At 39.5% G+C, this 10834-nt stretch overlaps 1 pseudogene; it reads left to right on the top strand.

Annotated features, from left to right (window-relative positions):
* The first annotated feature begins 8477 nt into the window (after positions 1 to 8477).
* Positions 8478 to 9595, top strand: LOC115966666 (annotated as a pseudogene).
* Positions 9596 to 10834: the final 1239 nt, after the last annotated feature.

Raw genomic sequence — 10834 nt, 5'->3', positions numbered from 1 at the left:
GTTTGGTTTCTTTTGATAATAAATGGACATTTATGAGGGGCTATATATAGTGATATAAAGGTACAAGATGATATAAAGCTAGTCTAATGGTTGATTGTTGAAGAGCATTAATAAAATGGTAGTCAACAGAAACACTCCCCTTGGTTACAAATCTGATTGCCGCCACCATTGGATAACATTATTTTATGATAATTCCATTGGATAGCTTTAAGATAAGATTAATTAGTATCAATTTGACTTCCTATTATTATTTTTATATCAACTTGGAATTTTTCCCCTCAAAAAAAAAAAAAAAAAAAAAAAAAACACTTAATGTCGTGGCATCCTATACGCAATTTGTCGTATTTACCTTATTTCTGTAAGACAAGTTCCAAGTTTTTTTTTTTTTTTTTGGTTGTTGTTGTTGTTGTTGTTGTTTTGTTTTACATTATAAAATAAGTTTAACAGTTGTTCACCTTGCATATTTCTAATTCCCTTAAAATTTGGGCAAATGGAGATGCATTCACGTGAGCAAAAATTTAAAACAACCGAAAAAGACAATAATAACATGATTCAATTATTACATGCATAAAGTAAAGCTATCCAAATTTCTCTCTCAATAAAATGGACTACAATTTTAGAGAGCCAACATCGTATCAGAGGTCGTTTCGGTTTTATCAGAGAAACAAAATATTTCAATACTAGTCAATATTTGTATACCGTTTTGTGATTATCACTATTTTTATAAATATATATTCTTTTTTTTTTTTTTTGAGAAAGAGGCCAATATATTATTCCTGAAGGCTAGTGAAATCAGCCTCAAGTACAGATAAAAGGTCTGGTGGTACATCTTCCATCCAGACTGACATATGTGATAAAAATTGTGATTTTCTTGCTAAAGAGTGCGCTAAATTATTATCCTGTCTACGTACAAGAGATGTTTTAAACTCAGACAGGTGTGTGCTGAGGAAAAGAATATCTTGCACTAGATGTCCATACGTTGTAAAGTTCCTGCACTCCATCTTCAAGGCTTTATCCAAAGACTCCGAATCTCCTTCCAGAATAATCCGCTCAAAACCCAGCTCCAAAGCAAACTCCATAGCCCGTCTTGCAGCTAGGGTCTCGACTTCTATAACTGAAGGTGGCAGTGGGATTTGTTGAGCGAGGGATGCCATGACAAGGCCATCACTGTTGCGCACCACGATCCCAATTCCTGCTGTGTCTTTGTCGGCAAATGTGGCACCGTCGAAGTTTAGTTTGTACCAATGATCCGGAGGCAGTGTCCACCTAACTGGTTGCTTTGTCGTCGGCATTGTCGATGTTAAGGGGCTGGAGTGGGACTCAAACCGTTGCTCCCGAGAGTGCTCCAGTACCTTATCGAGAGGTATTGTAGGTTTGCCCAAGCGAAGGTTATTCCTACGCCTCCACAAGTTCCATAATACCACCATGAGAAGCTCGGGTTCTTTCAGACCTGCAAAAACAGAAACAAGAAAGTCAGAGAAACACGTGCTTTGCCTGAAGAGAGCTTGGTTCCAGGATGGAGTCGCCATCCATATGCTCTGTAATTCGGGGCAGTGAAACAGAGCATGGAGTGTGTCTTCTTCATGTTGTTTACAAATCTCACAGAGGTTATCGGGGACGATTTTGCGTCGCATCAGATTTGCTTTGGTGGGGAGTGAGTCTTTACAAGCTCGCCATAACAAATGCTTCACCTTGTTCGGGACATCAAGACTCCAGAGCTTCTTCCAGAGCTGTTGCAGGGGATTTGGCGTTGAAGAGCTTGGCTGGCGGTCTAAGCTTGAGTCTTGCAGAAATCTATACCCCGACTTGACCGAGTATACACCGTCCGGATTAAATGGCCAGATCAAGATGTCCTCTTGTAAGGATCGGCACAAAGGGATGCTTTTGATCGTTGAGGCTTCAAAATTATAGAAAGTTCTATCAATTAATTCTTCCTTCCATGTCCTATTCTCTTGGTCAATAAGGTCTCCCACCGTATTTATCCCACAACCTTCTGTCATTGGTGTGATGATTTTCGGACATCCAGGGTTAGGCAGCCAGTTATCACCCCACACTTGCACCGAAATTCCAGCTCCAATACGCCATAGCCCCCCTCGTTTTATCACTTCCCTTCCTTTGATTATGCTCTTCCAAGCAAGAGATGCACTTTGTGGACATTTTGCTTCTAAAACCGTGGAGTTTGGGAAGAACTTGGCTTTGAATACTCTATAAAAGAGAGATTGAGTGTCATGTAATAACCTCCATGTCTGTTTTGCCAGCAATGCATCATTGTACAAAGCGAGGTCTTTAAATCCCATACCCCCTTGGTTTTTGGGTTTACATAATTCTTGCCACTTGGTCCAATGAATTTTTCTACGATCACCCCTTTGACCCCAAAAAAATCTACAAATCAAGGCTTCTAATTCATGACATAGAGAAATAGGAAGCTTAAAGCAACTCATCGTATAGGTGGGCAGGGCTTGTGCAACGGCCTTAATCAAAACTTCTCGACCCGCTTGAGATAAAAGCTTTGCTTCCCATCCTTGTAATTTCTTCCATATTTGCTGCTTGATGTGAGTAAAACTCTCCTTTTTATTCCTACCAACAAGAAAGGGAAGGCCCAAATACTTTTCATAATGTTGTATCACTGTAACACCAAGCATATCCTTGATTAGATTTTGCATTTCCCTTGATGTAGATTTACTGAAAAAAAGTGTAGTCTTGGCCCTATTAATTTGCTGCCCCGATGCTCTTTCATATGTGGCCAATACCTGCAACAAAGCTTGGCATTCACTCTCCTTAGCTCGACAAAAAATCAAGCTATCATCAGCAAAGAGGAGATGAGTTATTTTGGGTCCATTTTGGCAAATAGACACTCCTCGAATGTCGCCTTTGGTGGCTGCCTTCCGTATCAAACCATGCAGTCCTTCCGTACACATGAGAAAAAGATAGGGGGAAAGGGGATCGCCTTGCCGAAGTCCCCTTGTGGGTGAGATCTCTCCTTGGGGTTCCCCGTTGATCAAAATAGAGTAAGATGCAGTAGTAATGCATAACATCATGAGTTGTACCCATCTCTCATTGAAACCCATTTTTACTAGAACTTTCTCCATGTAGGCCCATTCAACTCTATCATAGGCCTTACTCATATCCAGCTTCAAGGCCATCAAACCGGTTTTGCCCTTAGTGTGATTCCTCATGTGGTGTAAAGTTTCAAAAGCCACTAAGATATTATCTGAAATCAAACGATCAGGTATAAAAGCACTTTGATGATCAGAAATAATATGGGGCATGATATGTCTTAGTCTATTAGCTAGGACCTTTGCAAAAATCCGATACAACACGTTACTTAGGCTTATGGGCCTAAATTGTGTCACATGATCCGGGCTCTTTACTTTAGGGATTAAAGTTATAAAAGAGTGACCCAATGATTTAGGCAGAGTACCTGTGTTTAGATAGTGCAGTATAGTTTGAGCAACATCCGACCCAATCAAAGACCAGTAGCTTTTGTAAAACAAAGGAGGCATACCGTCGGGGCCAGGTGACTTCAAGGGCGCCATCTGCTGCACTGCTTTTTCAACCTCTTCTATAGTAAAATCAGAGAGCAGCATGTCATTCATGTCATCAGTGACTACATGAGGTATAGTCTCCAAAACTTCCTCCATGCCATCCGGACTAGCCGTTGTGAAAAGGTCTTTGTAAAAATTAACAATGATCTCATTCACTTCAGATTGTCTAGTGCACCACCTGCCTGTGGAATCATACAACTTTGTAATGTAATTACGGCGCTGTCGTTGGGAAGCCTTAGTGTGGAAAAATCTGGTGTTCCGATCCCCATCTTTCAGCCAAAGGATTTTTGCTCGTTGCGCCCACATTTTAGCTTCCTTGTCAAGAAGCTTATTAATCTCTTCCTCCAAAATTCTCATATTTCTTGAGTCCCCTGTACGTAGTGAGTCCCTCTCCGCTTGTTGTAAAGCTTTTCTTTTTTGTTGTAACTCTCGTTTCACACTACCAAATGCCTGCTTACTCCAGCGTGTTAATGCCATGCCACACCTATCAATCTTTTTCACTACCCTTGTATCCCACGTGTCTGTCACTTGCTCTACCCATACTGCTTCAATAGTATCAGTGCAGCCCTTTTCCGTCATCCACATCTGTTCAAAACGGAATGGTTTTTGAAAACCAGATTCCATGCCCTCAGGTGTAATCCATAGCGGTTTATGATCTGAGGTTGTTGTGTCTAAGTGATAAATTTTTGTATCTAGGAACATTGTGAACCACTCATTTGTCGCCACAGCTCTGTCCAACCTTTCCCACACAGTAAAATCCGGATAATGTTTGTGCCAGGTAAATGGAAACCCCACAAATCCTAAATCCATAAATTCACATTCATCAAGGGTGTCCCTGAATAACTGCATTTGACTGTGAGGTCTTGCTTGTCCGCCCTGTTTTTCCGATTGTTGCACAATTTCATTAAAATCCCCGGCGCAAAGCCACGGTGAACCACTCCTTCTCTTCAACTGTCTCAGCTTGGTCCATGATTCATGTCGTTTTTGTGTGTCCGGTTCGCCGTAAAATCCAGTAAATCTCCATTCATCTTCTTGGTTTTTGTTTATAATAGTATCAATATGATTGGCAGAGAAAGTTGCAATATCTAACTTAAAATCTTCCTTCCAGAACAATACCAGACCCCCTGCCTTATTCCTTCTTGGTACGTCAAACATATGCTTGAATTGAATTTTCCTCTGAACTAGTTCTAGCCTTGCTCTATCGGTCCATGTTTCGGCTATAAACACGACCGAGGGATCTTTTGCCCACACCAAGTCTGCGAGCTGATCTTCTATGCGCAGGTTCCCAAGCCCGCGACAGTTCCACACTAAGATACTCATTGCTTCTGGCAGGGCTGGACAACAGCCTCTGCCAATATCTGGGTGTTTTCCTGATCAGAGTGAGAAACCGCAAGTTTCTTATTTGGTAACTCAGTCTAATGTGTGAGTGGTGATGCTGCTCTTTTTTGCTTCACTGGTTCTGTCCTTTGTAATACATCTACCCTGTCAGTTCTGTTGAATCTCTTCCATGTACCTGGGGAGTGAGTGTTGCTATGGAGCTTACTTGGATTGGGGGTGTCCTGGAAGGTTTCGGAGTTGGAGATTGGTTGATGGGAAGGTGTAATGGATTGTGTGTTTGGTGTTGTTGCATGGGATTGTATTATGGAATGTGTGGGTTCCGCATGAGAAAAAGTTTTGGTTTTGGTTGGTGTTGTTGGCTTTGTTGCATGGGAAAAAATTTTGGGTTGTACGGGCTCCATAGTGTTGTTAAGAGGCAAGTATGATATATGGGAAGGTATAATGGGTTGTGTGTTTGACGTTGGTGCATGGGAGTGTAATATGGGATGTGTGGGCTCCGCTTGAGGAAATGTGTTGGTTTTGGTTTGTGTTGTTGACTTTGTTGCATGGAAAGATATTTTGGGTTGTATGGGCTCCGTAGAGTTTTTAAGAGGCAAGTATGATATTTGGGAGGATATTTTGGGCTGAGATGATATTTGAGTGGGCTGAGATATTTGAGTGGGCAGGGGGGCTATTTCGGGATTAGTGGGATTATTTTGGGAAGGTGTATTATTTTGGGAGGGTATATTTCCTGGCACTTTAGTGTGGGCGTGATTTCCTCCTCCAGATATTTCAACATCATTCAGAGCGTCATCAATGTCCTTAATCTGTTCCTCAAACGTATCAGTGGCTTTATGTGTGGGTGTCAACTCCGGGTTACGTTGGCCTTGTACAGCTGGATTGATCTCAGTTTGGAAAGTTGATTTGAAATTTGAAACCGATGTATCCGCCTTTAATGCGCCTGTCTTTTCCATGTCAGTAGGTGTCTGATCAATCACCACTGTCTCTGTCGCCGGCGACCACCGGGTGGGGCTAGTCCGGCCTGTGGCTGCTTCCTTTCGCTCATAGAAACCCGGGACCGTTATTACCGCCTTGCTTGACCCCCTGAACGGAGCGGCCCGTAGCCAAGCACCATAGTGTTTGTCTTTCTCCTCCAAAGTACCTGCACTATCAATCCACAATTCACAGTCACGGTCAGAGTGTGTTAAACAGCCGCACCAATAACATAGATTAGGTAGGCGTTCAAATTTGAACGAAACCCATTGCTCCTTTTTGTCTCCAAGAGCCACCACTCTGCCTCGGCAAAGCGGTTTTGATATATCTACCCGTACTCGGACTCGCATAAAACCGCCTCCGTCCTCAGTTGGAGTATTTGGGTGGCGCACTACCTGCCCCGCCGTTTCGCACAACCCTTCTGCCACTTTTGGATTCATGAATCTGATCGGGATGCCATGCACTTGCACCCAGAAGTGAGTGTAGTTAAAAGAGAGGTTCTCCCCTTCTGATTCTGTACTATATCGCTGAAGCACCATGAGGTGTTTGTCGAACGTCCAAGGTTCATTCGCCATAATTGTTTCCACCTCCGTCTCATTGTCAAAAATGAAAAGAATAATATGGTTACCCAGATTTTTCACTTTGAACCCGTTTCTGGACCGCCACAGTGGCTTGAAAGTTGCCGCTATCGCTTCCATATTGAGAGCTCGCTTTGTTAGGAATTTCGCAGCAATAATATATTCCGTTGTTGCTAAGTCATTATTCAACTGGAACTTGGGTTCTTCTTGCTGTGTGAGTGAGAGTCCATTCCACTGTCTTGTGAGATCCTCCATGAAAGAGTTCAAGACGCCAGAGTCGTACCGTGAAAGTATGTCTTTTCGAAGAAAAACTAAACAAAGAAACCTAAGCGCAAACTTGTGACGCAAAGGGACACCAGCACCTTCAAAGAGGGACGGCAGTTCTACAGTCGAGGAGAGGTTTTTGCAGAGCAACCTTCACCAAAATTTTCTTTGGACTAAAGAAAAATCAACTAATTTATTATTCTTTATTTATCAAATAATGATAATAAATATTAAAAACAATGTAATGGCCTTATGTATACATTAGTAAAGAATGAATATATTAATGCTTTAAAATAACGAAAAACAAATAAATTCAGACTTATTCATTACAAAAATCAATTTACAAAGTTGAAAACTTGGTACTATCAAAAAACAAAAAGTTGAAAACTTGGAATTAGCAATTTTGCGTAATTTTATAATTGTGGCTGTGTGTTAGCTGATGCCAGCTATTGTCTTAAAAAAAAAATAATAATGTTTGATCTTATCTCTTTTCTCTGGTAAAAGAACCACAGCTGAACTGACTATGCAAAAGCTTTGGTAAAAGAACCACAACTCAAGACCGGTCTAGAAAAAATTCCAAGTACAAATCGAAGGTAGCGATGGACCCAATCCTTAATTGCATTTTTATGGAGATGAGCTTTTTTTCAGCCCGTCGAAAAGTGAGCAAAGCCAAAAAAAAAAAAAAAAATACAAAATTTATTTAATTTTTTTCGCCATTATTCTCAAACTAAAGCAAGGAACAACAAAGAGTAGAAAAGGAAAGCGACGGGTAGCAACGAAGAAGAAGAAGAAGTGTAGATCTGGTGAATTATTTTTTATTTTATTTTATTTTTTGGCTTTAAATCTTATACCAGTTCGAAACCAATATATCGGCCGAAATCCACCGAAACAGCCGAAACAACCCGGTACACTTCGGTATCTAGAGCGGTACAGATCAGGTCTGTACACAATATAGACTCTCAAAAAAACACTCGCAGCCTTCACAATATAGACGCATATTCAACCTTTCATGAACATACATTAACTCAAATCACAATATACACAAAACAAACTCTCATATTAATTCATACTCAACCCCACATGTTGAACATATGTGTAGGTTAAAATCAGGCTGAATTATGGGTTCTAGTTAGCTCAACTGGTAAAATAGTTAATTGGTAAAATTTTTAATGACTGATAAAGAGATTTGAGGTTCAACCCCTGCCTACACCAAAAATAGATTAATGTTTTAGTCTAATGATAAAAAGACTCATTAAAAGCGGATGTAATAAATTGAAACTCCCTCAAAAAATCAAGTTGAACTAAATCCAAATGAAAATGTGCATTGGTTCTCTTCTTGTTGATCTTAATTGCTCAAAATTCTTGGATTCCTCTTTTGAACATGAATTATCTGAATTAGGTTTCTTCGCTAATATCTAGCTTATTAACCCTTTTTTTTTTTTTTTGATGGGAAGCTTATTAACCCTTTATTACTGGATAATTTGCACACTCAAAATTGTGAATACCCATAGAATATTACAAGTCATCATTATTTTTAAAACCCATTATTGTAAACAAGTTGATACACTCAGATATATAACTTACTTCACTATCAAAATTATTACCGAGATTCCCGGATAACAAAATATTGTATTAAAGCCCATTATAGGATCTAAAATCCAAAATTCATTATTCCAAGATATAAGATCGATCCAAATCCCATACAAAAAGAGGTAATTTCCTTCTACGATTCAGCAATCGCCAGCACCTAGTGCGAAGAAGAATAAAGATGAGCCAAAGACAAAATTGGTGGTGGGCTTGAGTTTAGGTGCATGCATTTTAATTATTGGTTTGGTGTTGGTTTGCTTTGTGTATAGGAAAAAGTGTCGTGAAGGGAAAGGAGAAAAAGAAGAGGAGCTTGGCTTTGGTCTTTCAATGGATGATGAATTCGAAGGAGGTATTGGACCAAAACTTTTTCTTACAACGAATTAGTTTTTGCAACGAGCAACTTTGCAGAGGAAAATAAGCTTGGACAAGGAGGGTTTGGTGGGGTTTATAAACGATATTTAAGGGTCATAAATTCCTATGTTGATATTAGGAGAGTTTCAAGGGGATCTGCACAAGGGATAAAGGAATATATATCAAAGGTGAGGATTATTGGTCGACTCAGGCATAGAAATTTGGTGCAATTAATTGGTTGGTGCCATGAGAAAAATGATCTTCTTCTAATTTATGAGTTCATGTCAAATGATAGCTTAGATTTGCATCTTTTCAATGGCAAGAATTTGTTAACATGGGTGGTGAGATACAATATTGCTCGAGACCTAGCATCAGCACTGTTATACTTGCATGAAGAATGGGAATAATGTATATTACACAGGGACATAAGGTCAAGCAATGTCATGTTGGATTCAAATTTCAATGCAAAGCTTGGAGATTTTGGCCCAGCTAGACTTGTGGACCATGAAAAAGGATCACAAACCACAGTTTTGGCAGGGACCGGGCTATATGGCCCCTGAATGTGTTATCTCAAGTAAGGCCAGCAAAGAATAAGATATATATAGTTTTGGGGTTGTGGCTTTGGAGATAGCTTGTGGAAGAAAGCCCATTAATCCCAATGCAAAAGAAGATGAAATAATTATGTTAGAGTGGGTTTGGGAGCTTTATGGAACAGGAAATCTTCTTAAGTCTGCTGACCCTAGATTGTGTGGAAATTTTGATCAGCAGCAAATGGAACGATTGATGATGGTTGGGCTTTGGCGCACTCATCCGGATTCCATTGCCAGGCCTTCAATAAGGAAAGCCATTCATGTGCTCGATTTTGAAATTGCATTGCCCATTCTCGAGCCAAAAATTCCTGTACCAACCTATCTTATGCCTGCAGTTCGTGCATCTACATCTTCAGACTTCGTTGGATAATCACCATGCTCAGTCATCAAGCCATAGTAGCTACACTGGTTCTTCACAATTAAGCACATATTATGCAACTTCTACATTCACTTCACTTTTATACTTGCAATCTGTTCATACCAAGTAGTTTATCTAGGAAACATTGCCTAAGTGTGTAGCATAAAGAATTTCATATTGTAAAGTAATTATGTTACAGAGTATTATAAATTATAATTGGATTACAAAAAAATTGAATAATAAATTAAAAAATGACATGGCGATATGACATCCAAAGATAACGTCGAGGAAAATTCTCTTACTAATAAAATAGAGAGATTACAAGAATGATAAAATGATGAAATTTTGGAATGATCACACCATAATAATGGTGGTGGACATTCAAACATTTTATTCTTGCTAACAGATGTTGTTCATAAGCCTTTCTAGAATGGAAAAAATTTGTAGGACTCCTAGAATAAAACAAAGAATAGTACTAAAGTTTATTCTAGTTCGTAAAACTTCAAGTGGTAAGTTCGAGCATGTTAACATCTTCAGTTGTTGCTATTCTTGTTGAGAAGCTCTCAGCTACTTTCATGCTGGGGGGCTAGATTCCACTTTGTTTTGGCATCGTTAGTTAGTTGGAAATAGGGGTGTGCAAAAAACCAAGAAATCAAAAAAAGGGGCCAAAACTGGCCGAACCGTTGCCAAAATTTAAGTTCGGTTTTGGTGTGGTACGATTTCAGTTTTGATTTTATAAAAACCGAAAATCTCGGTTTCAGTATCCCACACAAATATATTGAGCTGACCAAAACCAAACTGAAATATATTAAATATTAATTTGTACAAATTATATCAAGAAAGTTCTTGGTATCTTAGTGGCAAGTACATGCGTATTCTCACCAATAAACCCAAGTTTGACCCATAGTAAAAGTTTTTTATTTTTTCTCTGTCCTTATTACCAAAACTATGTCTTTTGGGTTTGTTTTATAACCCTACTAACCCTATTTTTCAGCATTTCTCTCTCACTTCAGTAGCAGTCATTCTCCCCTGTCTAGTCGTTCTCTTTATTCCCATCTCTATCTTTCTATCATGCCTTCATTTCTCTCTCTCTCTCTCTCTCTCTCTCTCTCTCTCTCTCTCTCATGCTATTATTTCTCTCTCTCTATCACACTGTTTCAGTATGCTTCTTCGCCGTTCTCTTTTTTATTTTATTTTTTTGTGTTTGCTACTTTGCTTGGTACTTGGTGTTTGGCTGGTGAGAAAATGTGG

The sequence above is a fragment of the Quercus lobata genome, chromosome 11 (assembly GCF_001633185.2).
Source record: "Quercus lobata isolate SW786 chromosome 11, ValleyOak3.0 Primary Assembly, whole genome shotgun sequence".
Classification (NCBI taxonomy): Eukaryota; Viridiplantae; Streptophyta; class Magnoliopsida; order Fagales; family Fagaceae; genus Quercus; species Quercus lobata.
This window is presented reverse-complemented; position numbering and strand designations above follow the sequence as displayed.